Source organism: Pecten maximus, chromosome 3, assembly GCF_902652985.1.
Source record: "Pecten maximus chromosome 3, xPecMax1.1, whole genome shotgun sequence".
Taxonomy (NCBI): domain Eukaryota; kingdom Metazoa; phylum Mollusca; class Bivalvia; order Pectinida; family Pectinidae; genus Pecten; species Pecten maximus.
Window position 1 is genome coordinate 46,937,366 of NC_047017.1, and position 14,571 is coordinate 46,951,936.

Genomic DNA, 14,571 nt, shown 5'->3' on the forward strand with positions numbered 1-14,571 from the left:
TTGAGACCACTATTTCTGTAAGTCTGTCCATGAGATGAGACCACTATTTCTGTATGTCTGTCCATGAGTTGGGACCATTATTTCTGTATGTCTGTTCATAAGTTGAGACCACTATTTCTGTATGTCTGTTCATGAGTTGAGACCACTATTTCTGTATGTCTGTCAATGAGTTGAGACCACTATTTCTATATGTCTGTCCATGAGTTGGGACCATCATTTCTGTATGTCTGTCAATGAGTTGAGACCACTATTTCTGTATGTCTGTTCATGAGTTGGGACCATCATTTCTGTATGTCTGTCAATGAGTTGAGACCACTATTTCTGTATGTCTGTTCATGAGTTGAGACCACTATTTCTGTATGTCTGTTCATAAGTTGAGACCACTATTTCTGTATGTCTGTCCATGAGTTGAGACCACTATTCCTGTATATCTGCTAATGAGTTATTCAGTATTTATACCAATATGCTTATTCCAGTTTGATCTGGTATCATAGTCGTTTCTTTTTTTGTTTTTTGTTTTTTTTTGTTTTTTGTTTTGTTTTTGTTTTTGTTTTTGTTTTTTTCGGTATTGCATATTCATATCTAGGTACTGCTTTTATCCATATTTTAATAAAACGATGACTTTGGGTATGTAAACTATATATAACAACATCTATTAAGCGTACATACACATAAAGTATCATTGGTGACTAAATGCATTTTATTGGTTTACAGTGAATGCACCTACATGAGTAATATGGTATGAGGACAATACGTCATTGGTCACTGGTCAGTTAATGGACAGAATGACAATGTAATATTGACATATCCCGGAAGCTAATGTACACCCCTGCAAAACAAATACCAGTGACATGGTCAGTATATAAGTTTGCACATCGACATATACCACTGCATATTTACAGAAGCTTGACCACCAAACCGGTAAGTATAATTTCTATTTGAGCTTTGTATACCAACGATTTACAATATATATATCACTTCCTTTTTAGTCGTATTTAGTTCATCGAAATGCATTTCTTATCCATCCATCCATCCATCCATCCATCCATCCATCCATCCATCCATCCATCCATCCTCCATCCATCCATCCATCCATCCATCCATCCATCCATCCATCCATCTATCTATCTATCTATCTATCTATCTATCTATCTATCTATCTATCTATCTATCTATCTATCTATCTATCTATCTATCTATCTTATCTATCTATCTTATCTATATATACCGTGTGTTGATATTTTGTTTTGATTTTACACAAATCTCGTAAGCGAAAGAAAACTGTTTTTATCAAACTTATTAACAATGTGAGTGTCTTAAGGAAATCCGAATTAACCTGCTGCATGTTTTATAAGTAGGAATTATATTTCTGTTTGTTTGGATAAATGAAGCTAGTGATGTTTTGTGCCATCAAAACATTGTTATCAATCTTAGTAACAAGTCATTGTATGTCCATTACTATGTAACATGTTCGACTTAACTATCTATGATTTACATATTGTTTCTAAAACAATATCCTGAATCTAATTTTCTCCTCGATATCGTACATTTATTACATATTCGTGAAGAGAATTCAGTTATCCAGTGAATTTGTCCATGCAATATCTTTGCACCTGTCACTAGAGTAATAAATATTATGTTGGTTTTTGTCATTGACTGTGCCAGTCACAAAATGATTGTGACGTCATTACATGGAAACTGACGTTACGACAGGAGTTAAAAATGGTGCAACAAAATGGCTGCCTCAATTTGGTTTTATCTTTCGTGATGTTTTTATGAAAATCGTCTCAAAGCTTTAAATTTTGCAATCAAACGCTCGGATTTTTTTTTTTTTTTCAATTAAGATTTTGATTTGTGTGTTGATCCTTTTCTTAATGTTTGCGTATAATTATTATTGTAGATAACATGAAGCTACTGGTCACTGTAATCGTGTTTGTCTGCCTGAGTGAGTTAGTAGTTTGTCAGAGCGGTAATGGTCTGCCTTTGTTAGTGGCCGGTGGTCTATTAGGCTTTGCTGCGTCAAAATCAGGTCTATTTGGCGGACGTCGTGGGGGATTCTACCCTCCTCCCTTTCCTGGATATGGCCATAACCAATTTGGTCCAGGGGGATTTGGCTCTGGATTTGGATTTCACAGACCTTTTTGTAAGTTGAGTTTATAGCTGAACATACCCATGCAACACGTCCTTTACAGATGAATTTCTCTTAATTTCACTGATAGGTATATTTCTGAAAATCCGTAAGATAATTGTTAGATGAAAGCATACTATATCATATGTACTAAATAATATTTATATACAAACACATTTAATACTAGAAAATAACACAAAAAATAGTGACGTCAATGGCTAATGCATATAATTTAGCTATATAGCCATATGGGAATGGCAGTATTTTATTGAAGGGATATATAAACATTGTCTAGTCTATATATTCTCTGACTTATTGTTATTATTTCCTGTAAAGAAATACTTTGCTCGAATTGTGTAATTTGTTTCATGATTACTATCTCATTAACATTAACCCTAATATGTATCAGTTTGACAATGTAATTCCTTGTGTAATAACCTTATACATTACTAATATAGTCTGACTCCCATTATAGATGGATAAATAAACCCTCGCCGGTTGACGTTGATGTATCTCCGGATTTTTATTGCCGTCCCGCCAGACAAGGTATACTACAGGAATGACGCAGCACCATACGTTGACACTACATCAACTACAGACTGACACGTACCTCATCTGTAACTCGTGATCATTGTCTGATAAAAACAAAAACGTAAATGCCATGTATTTATTATTAAAATATTGTTATACATCCGCTTGTTGTTTCCTTTTCTTTATGTTTCGTAATTAAAACAAAATCAAAATATTGCTATATAACCACACCCGCTTAGAAAAAACCACCATTAAACACTACGCCTCTCACTCAGTATCGTTACAGGTATGCTGCTGTTTGTTTGATTTACAAGATTCGCCATGGCCATGTATGTTACGTTCCAGTTCATATGACCTATTTATCTTATTTTTCGTTTTTTAATTTATCTTTATGACCCAATACCTTTGATTTGACAAACCTAACTTCATTGTTCGTCCACTTACATCACTTACGAACACACAAGGGATTTCAATGTTTATTAACCTTAAGCCTTTAGGCTCAAAAGTATTACATTCATAACACACATGTACAACATACAATAATGTACAGATCATTACAGCGATGGAAAATCAAATAAATTATACATTTTAGTTACAAAGCTTGTACATTATTAATTAATTGACGGACAGTTGATTGGTAATACACTAACGGCAAAATGCGCCAGAATTGAAAAAAACAACAACAAAAAAACAACCCAACATGAACATACAGTGTATGTAATTAAATTGAAAAATAACACGACAAAGTGAAGTCGGTTTTATGTTAGCAGGAAGTGAACGAATTACTGATATGGAAAACTACGTTAACCATGATGCGTGAAACGTAATGTGAAACTAAGTTTTAGATATTTGCCTAAGTAACATATTCCCTTTGTGTTTTGAACAGATAATACTTTTAGCAGTTTATAAGATGATGGCCGATTCCAGTCATATTTCTTAATATATCTTTTACGTAAATCATTATAAAGATGACAAATAAACATTTTCGTCAATAAACATAAACGTGAAATTCATACTCTAACAAATTTTGATTACAGTGAATGCAAAATCTGTGTTCTCTTGGAATATTTCGTTTTTGTTAAATAATGCTGAAGAGTCAAAGAGTCGATTAAAAATTTGTACAAAAGGCACTTTGATGAGCCTTCCATAACTCGTTCATCGTTTGAACTACTTCTGTACACTGCCGTCAAATTCAGCATTAGTCATTTACTGTATCCAATACTAAATTCAAATTCTAAGGTGTTTGTGACAATCACAATCATCTACGATAATCATATTTTCGGCTCGCTAAAACTGTACCAGGATTAATAACAAATACGAACAATATGAATGTCATTAGATCATGATAAAGATACAACTCTACACAGGTGGTGTGTTAGTATTATATAGGCTAGCGAGATGATGTATTTGTATGTATGTAGTGATTATACACATTCGCTGTACACTTGTCAGGAAGATAACAGATAACGCGGAAAACGCTTCATTTTCGTCATAAGGAAATGAGCTTATATGTCAAATCCAAAGTCATTCTGATAGTTCAATTCTTAAGGAATGCAAACTGCTATGGTTTGATACGGGGGTGGGGGGTGGGGGATCGAGGTGAAGAGAGCAATGAAAAGAACAAGGGAGCATGGAGAAAGAGAGAGAAGTGAGAAGGAGGAAGCAATGAAAAGAAGGAAGAGACGATGAGGAGGTAAAAATGAGGTTGAGGAGGGAGTAATGAGGTGAAGGAGGTAACAATTAGGTTGAGGAGGAGTAATGAGGTGAAGGAGGTAACAATTAGGTTGAGGAGGGAGTAATGAGGTGAAGGAGGTAACAATGAGGTTGAGGAGGGAGTAATGAGGTGAAGGAGGTAACAATGAGGTTGAGGAGAGGAGTAATGAGGTGAAGGAGGTAACAATGAGGTTGAGGAGGGAGTAATGAGGCGAAGGAGGTAACAATTAGGTTGAGGAGGGAGTAATGAGGTGAAGGAGGGAGTAATGAGGTGAAGGAGGTAACAATGAGATTGAGGAGGGAGTAATGAGATGAAGGAGGTAACAATGAGGTTGAGGAGGGAGTAATGAGGTGAAGGAGGTAACAATGAGGTTGAGGAGGGAGTAATGAGGCGAAGGAGGTAACAATGAGGTTGAGGAGGGAGTAATGAGGTGAAGGAGGTAACAATGAGGTTGAGGAGGGATTAATGAGGTGAAGGAGGTAATGATGAGGTTGAGGAGGGAGTAATGAGATGAAGGAGGGAGAAGTAGGGAGTAATGAGGTGAAGGAGGTAACAATTAGGTTGAGGAGGGAGTAATGAGGTGAAGGAGGTAACAATGAGGTTGAGGAGGGAGTAATGAGGTGAAGGAGGTAACAATGAGGTTGAGGAGGGAGTAATGAGGTGAAGGAGGTAACAATTAGGTTGAGGAGGGAGTAATGAGGTGAAGGAGGTAACAATGAGGTTGAGGAGGGAGTAATGAGGTGAAGGAGGTAACAATGAGGTTGAGGAGGGAGTAATGAGGTGAAGAAGGTAACAATTAGGTTTGAGGAGGGAGTTAGTAAGAGGGGAGGAGCGGTAAACAATGAGGTTGCGGCGGGAGGTAAAGTAATGAGGTGAAGGGGGGTAAACAATTAGGTTAAGGAGGGAGTATGAGGTGAAGGGTGCGGTTAACAATTAGGTGAGGAGGGCTAGTAATTAGTAGTAGTAATGGCGGTGAAGGACTGGGGAACAAATTCGGTTGAGGAGGGGGGAGTAATGAGGTGATGACGGAGGTAACATGAGGTTGGGGAAGGAAGTAATGAGGTGAAGGGGGGTACAAATAAAGGGTGAGGAATGAGTAAAGTCAAATGAGGTGAAGGAGGGGGTGGTGGTGACAATTAGGTTGAGGAGGGAGTAAAAGGAGAGTAATGGGTGAAGGACTTTACAATGAGGTGGAGGAGGGAGTAATGAGGTGAAGGAGGTGACAATTAGGTTGAGGAGGGAGTAATGAGGTGAATGAGGTAACAGTTAGGTTGAGGAGGGAGTAATGAGGTGAAGGAAGTAAGTAACAGTCGGTTGCGGAGCCGGAGTAAGAAAGTACAGGAGTAAAGTTACGTAAGAGTAAATGAGGGGACAGAGTGGTAACAATAGGGGGAGGAGGGGACAGAGTGGGAGTAATGAGGTGAAGCAGGTAACAATGAGGTTAAGGAGGGAGTAATGAGGTGAAGGACTTTACAATTAGTTTGAGGAGGGAGTAGTAAAGTAAGTAATGAGGTGAAGCAGGTAACAATTAGGTTGAGGAGGGAGTAATGAGGTGAAGGAGGTAACAATGAGGTTGAGGACGGAGTAATGAGGTGAAGGAGGTAACAATGAGGTTGAGGAGGGGTAATGAGATGAAGGAGGGAGTAATGAGGTGAAGGAGGTAACAATGAGATTGAGGAGGGAGTAATGAGGTGAAGGAGGTAACAATGAGGTTGAGGAGGAGTAATGAGGCGAAGGAGGTAACAATGAGGTTGAGGAGGGAGTAATGAGGCGAAGGAGGTAACAATGAGATTAAGGAGGGAGTAATGAGGTGAAGGAGGTAACAATTAGGTTGAGGGGGAGGTTAAGTAGTATGAGGTGAAGGAGCGGTCGGGTAAACATTAGTGTGAGAGGGTTAATGAGGTTGGAAGGAGGTAATGATGGAGTTATGAGGACGGGAGAGTAATGAGATGAAGGAGGAGCGGAGGGTAAGAATGAGGTGAAGGAGGTAACAATTAGGTTGAGGAGGGAGTAATGAGGTGAAGGAGGTAACAATGAGGTTGAGGAGGGAGTAATGAGGTGAAGGAGGTAACAATGAGGTTGAGGAGGGAGTAATGAGGTGAAGGAGGTAACAATGAGGTTGAGGAGGGAGTAATGAGGTGAAGGAGGTAACAATGAGGTTGAGGAGGAGTATAGGATTCCCGGGATAGGAATAGCGTGGAAGACCCAGCTTACGTAGACTTATAGGTTTGTTTTGCAGTTTCTGGTTAAAAAGTGAGGTTGAGGGGGAGTAAGAGGTAGGAGTAAGTAATGAGGTTGAAAGAAGGGGATAAAAATAGGTGGGAGGGAGTAATGAGGTGAAGGAGGTAACAATGAGATTGAGGAGGGAGTAATGAGGTGGGAAGGAAGGGCGGTAACATTAGGTGAAGGAGGGAGTACATGAGGTGAAGGACCCCCGGGTGGCGTAAACAATTAGGTCTGAGGACCCGGCCGGTCAGTAATGAGGGAAGGAGTTCGGTAAAAGTAGGGCTGAGGAGGGAGTAATATAGAATGAGGTGATGAAGGAGACTGAGGTAACAATGAGGTTGGGGAAGGAGTAATGAGGTGAAGGAGGTAACAATAAGGTTGAGGAAGGAGTAATGAGGTGAAGGAGGTGACAATTAGGTTGAGGAGGGAGTAAAGTAATGAGGGGAACGGAGGTAAACAATGGAGTGAGGAGGGAGTAGTAAATGTAAGTAAGAGTAATGAGGTGAAAGGACGGTTCGGTGAAAATGAGGTGAGGAGGGAGTGAGTAATGGAGGAATAGGAAGGTGGCTTGGTAGGTAACAGTTAGGTTGAGGAGGGAGTAATGAGGTGAAGGAAGTAACAGTTAGGTTGAGGAGGGAGTAATGAGGTGAAAGAGGTAACAATTAGGTTGAGGAGGGAGTAATGAGGTGAAGCAGGTAACAATGAGGTTAAGGAGGGAGTAATGAGGTGAAGGACTACTGTACCCCCCCCCCCAATTAGTTGAGGATGGGAGTAGGAGGAAACGGAGGGGCAGAGGTAATGGACGGAGAAGAAAGGAACAATAGTTGAGGAGTGGGGTAGGTAATGAGTAGGAATGGAGGTGGTGTTACGGGCGCTCGGTGGTACAAAATGAAGGTTTGAGGAAGGAGTAATGAGGTGAAGGAGGTAACAATGAGGTGTGGAGGGAGGGAGTAAGTTGTATGGGTGAAAGGAGGGGTAGGTAACACTGAGGTGAGGAGGGAGGGAGTAAGTAAAGTCAGTAAAAGTAAGGTAATGAGCGTGAAGGATGGTGGTAACAATTAGGTTGAGGAGGGAAGTAATGAGGTGAAGGATATGCGGTGGTGAGCTCGTGGCGTGTCGGTCGCCGCGGTAACAATGAGGGTGCGGAGGGAAGTACGAAAAAGGAATGAGGTGAAAGGAGGTAACAATGAGGTTGAAGAGGGAGTAATGAGGTGAAGGAGGTAACAATGAGGTGGGGAAGGAGTAATGAGGTGAAGGAGGTAACAATGAGGTTGACGAGGGAGTAATGAGGTGAAGGAGGTAACAATGAGGTTGGGGAAGGAGTAATGAGGTGAAGGAGGTAACAATTAGGTTGAGGGAAGGAGTAATGAGGTGAAGGAGGTAACAATGAGGTTGAGGAGGGAGTAATGAGGTGAAGGAGGTAACAATGAGGTGAGGAGGGAGTAATGAGGTGAAGCAGGTAACAATGAGGTTGAGGAGGGAGTAATGAGGTAAATGAGGTAACAATGAGGTGAAGGAGGGAAGTAATGAGGTTGAAGAGGGTGTAATGAGGTGAAAGAGTGAGTAATGAGGTGAAGGAGGGAGCGATGAGGAGGATAAGGAAGGGGAGGAGGATTGTTTGGACTTTCGCGAATTTCGGGCAGCTACACGATCAGATGGATAATATTCACGCGTTTTTGCTAGTGTTTAATTGACTTTCTATGATATTTACATACATGCAAATGCTATTAATAAAATTAATAAAATAGGCATACAAATACGTACTATATGACGCGATAATAAAAATGCCTTCTTCAATATTGTCTGCACTTTTACGGAAGATTTCAAAATTAAATTTAAAAACACGATCTACGATGTCCCCACACAAAAGCAGCGCCCGTTTCAATGTCATGGGATCCTAGATATATCTTCACAAAAACGTCGTCTGTATTAATGTCATAGGATCTGGGATAAATCTTCTAAAAAAGTCATAGGCTTTAATGTCATAGGATCTTAGATATATACTTACAAGAACATCGTCTGCTTTAATGTCACAGGCTCTTAGATTTATCCTCACAAAGCCTCGGCTATGTTAATGTTTTATTTAATTATTCATTTATTTATTTTTTTATTATAATTATTTGTTTCTGTTTTGTTTTTGTTTTTTATATGTATATATATTCATCAATACGAGAATAGTTGGCGTGAAACAATCTTCAGTATCTCCCTAATTATCTATTATAAAAGTGGAAACAAAACAATAAAAGGTATTTACATGTATTATATCCATGTATTCATCTTGAGAGCCGTTTCTTTGAAAACTGGATATATTTTTTCGCATGAGTGTGGTTGATACTGTGTCTTTTAGCTTAGAAATGTATTAAAATATACATTCTAATAGTGTACGTTTGCAATTCTCATTGAATATGATAAATTTATTCACACGTATATGTACACATGCCATCAACCTATCGTACAATATATATGGTTTGTATATAACTTAGTATCTATATAAATTCCTGTATACACCTTTACCTGTATCTATAATCAATGTTACCACAAATGGCTTAAGTTGTTATGCATTATGTAATTATACAATGACCTACCTTACACAATAACCTAATTAAACAATGAGATAAAAACAATAACCCAATTATACAACAATTAAACAATAACGTAAATTACACAACTACTTAAATAACACAATAACGTACAAATGTAAATGTAACAGAATAAACTAAGTTACAAAATAACCTACAATATATTCAACATATACTTCTCACCAACAAAACCAATGTCATTTAACTCTCTGGTTGATCTCGTATAAAACACCGACATAAACAACATTATAGTTACCGGAGATTTTAATGGCTGATTCCCTGAACGCCTACATTTTGAAATAACACCCTACTGAGTATGTTTGTACAGTAATTATAGTCTGTTCTGGTGAAGTCACTTAAGTCACCTGTATTTTACCTGCGTGTGTTACCTGTAGATTTTATAGTATTTCTCATCAAAATCAAAGGTCAATATTCAATGAATAAATACTGGACAAAAATATAATATTTTAGAATTACCTATATATGCACATGATATTTGTCAATACGTATTTAAACAAATAAGAAATGATCTAATTAATAAATATTAATAACTATCAAATTAAAATTAATTAATAATTCATTGCATAAAATATAAATTAATAATTCATTGAAATTAATATTGTAAAATATTCATTAATAATTCTTTAATTATCAATTTCATCAAACCAAAATGTAAATCAAATACTTTGCTTTGTTTTTAATTACAAGTTATACTCAAACGGCTCTCTTATCTCATTTGAACACCTCTCTGATATCACAAAGACTGAAGATAATGATGTTGATAAGTAAAAATCGCTCATTTTACTGATCAAGATCAGTTAAAACGGTGAGCTGTGATGTAGCCCTGGCTACGGGATGGCATAACACTTGAAGATGAATACTTGAGCTACATGTATGTATCTATATAAACTTCAAAATTATCACCAGTTTGCACTCCTCACCATCTTCCTGTGGACCAACATCAAGGGATGCTTTTCCATTTCACCCAATACAACGACGACACTAGGAGACTGGTTCGCCCCGCAGCTGTATTGCCACTTATACCACTACACCACTGAAAAGACGTAAGGTTGTAAGGTTCCGAGCACAAAAGGATAGAGGGAGACAGAACCGTTTGAAACCACTACAACAACGACCAAGGACGACCAATCCACTTAGAAGCCTGGCACAGGAAATTCAAAAAGATCGTACACCATGCATGTACATCCCAACATCTTCACCATTATACGGACATTAAAGGACATACAGGCTACTAATGAGATAACTAGAATTCAACGTCGCGCTGAAGGTACAGAAACATCGACACTCGCCTTGTCCTTAAACAGAGACTGGATAACCAAACCATTGATATCATATCTTACGCCGATGCAGCCTCCGAGCTCCATTTAAGTAAAATGTGTGTAGTGATGTAACATATGGACATTGCTTTATCGTGTATGTATCAAAGAGGCTGTCAACAATATGCGATTTTCATGCACGTCGCCTCTCAGCAAGTAAATTATGCCATTGGTACAATGTGTTTTGCATCTATATCTTAATGTATTTTATAACACTGTGGAAATATATTTGTTAATTTGTTCCAACTGCGTACATGTATATTTACATGCCTGTTACAGTTTTTCTGTGTCTATTTGTTGATTTTAATTTTGTCCGTCCTGTAACGTTACAGTATGTTTCTAATAGTGTTATTCCTTTCAAAATATGTTATAGTATAAAAAATGTAACATTCTAAGATTATAATAGTGATATTCCAAAATGTATAAGCATATATGTACATGTACATTTCAAGTGCTCAATATATTATTAAGATTCTCATAGTGTTGTTTTCAAAATAAGATATAAAGATATATTAACTTGCAGAATTCTAATGCTCTTATATAACTTATATATCAATGTGATTAATACTATACTATACTATAAATTTCATAATTCTATTTAAATAAAATGTTGAAATTTATATGCTAGTGTCTTGGTTTTCTTTAGTTGTCAAGTGATTTCTACAGGTAAAATACAGGTAAAATATCTCAGGTAAATACAGAACATGTATGAAACAGACTATAATTACCCTTCCTTTGATGTCTCTGTCTATTGTTCTAAATATGTAGGCGTTCGGGGAACACACCATTTTAATGGACATCGTACACTTTGGGGGAGCACTAAAAACAACAAACTTGGAGACACTATATACGAATGGGCAGTTCAGACTGGTCTAACCATACTAAACAAGAGTAAACCAACTAGAGTAGATATAGCTCGAGCTATCGAATCACATCTAGATATCACACTAGCAACACCCAATTCAGCGAGTAATTGTAGCTATTGGAATACCATTGATAGCACTTTGGGATCAGAACATTACCAAGTTTTGGCTCATTTTAATTCTAAATCCCATGTTAACACTATTAAATAACCCTCTAGATGTGTTTTAAATAAATCAAATTGGAATCAATTTAATTTATTAATGGAAAACATTCAAATTGATGAAATTTATGACGAAAATGAAAATATATTTAGTTATAATTTAACAAGAACAATTTTAGACCTAGCATCAGTGTATATCCCTAAAGCATCAGGAAAGCCAAAGACTAAAAGATAAAAAAAAAAAACAAAAAAAAACCAACAACACAATCCATGGTGGAATGATGAGTGTAGGTTAGCCAAGAAACTAAAAAAGAATAGTGAAATAAATGATGGGCAAAACAAATTTCAACAACATTATCCGAAAGGCAAAACAACATCATAGGAAAGAGTTTTGCTCATCATTACATAACAAAATAAATCTAAAAAATGTACGGTTCAAGGTCAAAACCATTCAGGGAATTAGTAGATCAGAAATCCCTATATTAGGTAAAAACAACATTACCGATAAGGAAAAGGCCGATACTCTAGCTAAACAATATCCGAGCGTTAGCAGTAATGACAATTTAACCCCTGGATTTAAACTAAATAAAGCTAACATAGATGACGTAATAAGTGACCCAGGCCCCAATACAGGTGAGCTGAACTGCCCATTTACAATCACAGAATACAATCAGGCATTTCAGATCAAGAAAAACACATCGCCAGGTGATGGCAACATTTCATACACCATCATCAAACACTGTACAAAGAACATTACAGAAATAATACTAAAACTTATAAATCACATATGGTAACAGGAAACTATACCCGAAGCGTGGAAAAAAGTCGTGTTTATACCTTTATTAAAACGAGGTAAAAATCATCAGAAATCTGCATCATATAGGCCCATCGCATTAACACCACATCTCTGTAAAATTATCGAAACTATGGTAAATAACAGGCTAGTACATTCACTTGAAAGCTAAGGTATCATAAACGAGGAACAGAGTGTGTTCCGTAAAGGTAGATCTACACTAGACCCCCATCTTTGACTCACCTCAGATATTAAAAAAGGTTTGAACCTAAAATTAAACCTAAGAACTAAGCACAATAGCTTCTTATTTAGATCTAGAAAAAGCATACGATCTCATTTGGCATGCTGGTCCTTTAGTATCACTTAAAACTCATGGTATAACTGGTAACATATCTAAATTTGTAAGTAGCTTCCTAAACACACCGTAAGATCCAGGTTAGAATGCATGACACGTTATTAGATCGATATGAACAAGAGAACGGTGTAGCACAGGGCAGCGTAACATTAATAATCTGTCAGAAACGCTTCATAATAACACCAGGTTAGCGAAATTTGCAGATAACGGATGCATTTGTACGAGCAAAAACATTTGATATTCAACCAACATATCCAGACAATTTTGACAGCAATCAAAGAGTTAGCTATTAAGTGGTGATTTAAACCATCCAAACAGAAAACAATAGCTATGTATTTCTCCAAAAGTAAGAAACTTCCAGCATTATAACTAGGACAAACTTAACTCAAATTTGAAAAAAAAAAAAAAAAACAAGTTAGGTATTTAGGCATGATAATAGACCATAAACTAACCAAAAGGCAATAAACACCATGAGGTATATTTCTTGATTGATATAAATTTGGCGCCAATAAAACTACCCAATTAATGTTATCTAAAGCCTTAAATTTTGGTTGCCAGGTATACAATACAGCTAGCGATACAGTATTAAATCTAGATGGAATTTAACATTCAGCCTTAAGAGTAGCGCTAACGGAAATTAAAAAACCTACATAAATAGTTTATTAAGAGAGGCAGGTGAAGCCCCCTTACCTCTCAGACGAGAACATCTTACATTAAAAGAGTAGGCTAATTACTAGCCGCCACAGGGTATAGGTTTATATAGGTTTATACTAGGATGATTTAGGTAAAAAGGCAATTCAGTGACAGTCCTAAAATTTGTTTAGACATAGAGTTAATCGTCTGTCCTATCCTATATTAGATCATTTGGCGATGATAAAATGTGGAATTGCTCCCAGTAGTGCCACGACCTACAACATTCCCCCTTAGTGTCCTAAACTCGGTTATAACCGAACAAGGACGCTAAGTCTCATCAATCAATCAATCATTACGCAATAACCTAAATTAGCTATTTCTTTTACTTTCCTAGAAGGATGTATTTGTATTCATTATTTGTTATATGATGAATCTATAATTATTGTTTCATTTAAATGTGCTATTCACTTTTGTGCTTTATGCAAAACTCTACCGTATCGATACGATGTTCACAGACCAGTTATTCTGTATCTTAGTGATAGGATGTTTGTATAAACCCGTTATTCTAAATGTACTACTGTATGTAAGCACACACGAAATACTTATGTATTGATGATACGAATGTTTGAGTAATTAGCTATCATACACGCGGTGACCCCATTACAGTGTGTAGAGTCAAACATTAACCTACAAAACACAATAAATGCGACGTGGTCAATTATAACACTACCACTGTATAAATGTACTGTAGTAGTGTAAGTATATAGTATTAATATATTATACAGGTAAACAACACATGGCGTGGGAAGAGCAGACATTAAGAGAATGATGCCAAGTTAGAGCATATGTTGACCGGTTTTACAGGTTTGTGCGAATGTGTCAGACCTTGTGCAGCGCAGTAGAAGATAAAGTTTTAGTAAGACACTGTCCGTCTGATTAGTAGATAAACCAAGTCATGAGTCATTTGAGAAATAAACAACCATCACAATATAGAAACACAAACCGATATGAGATTGAACATTATGTTGTATTTATCGGGATAAGTACACAGCGCATTGGTTTAAGTGGCTATTTTGAAAAGCCACATTCGGTTGCAGGACATTTGCCTTAAATGAACTACATTCATAAGTTCATACAAACTGAACAAGGTCACCATCGGGGGCCCCATCGCCGAATGTTATCATTTTACATGTTACTCCTGGGGTCAATCAAAACATGTTATGTACCTTAATCTGTTTCAAGTGATCAGTC

The 14,571-nt window shown here is 37.0% G+C and overlaps 1 long non-coding RNA gene across 1 annotated transcript; it reads left to right on the forward strand.

The window, feature by feature from the left end:
• Positions 1-794: 794 nt before the first annotated feature.
• Positions 795-2,822, forward strand: LOC117324365. The gene is made up of 3 exons (XR_004531967.1): positions 795-921; positions 1,901-2,143; positions 2,604-2,822. It is a non-coding gene; the product is annotated as an uncharacterized LOC117324365 (long non-coding RNA).
• The last annotated feature ends 11,749 nt before the right edge of the window (positions 2,823-14,571 follow it).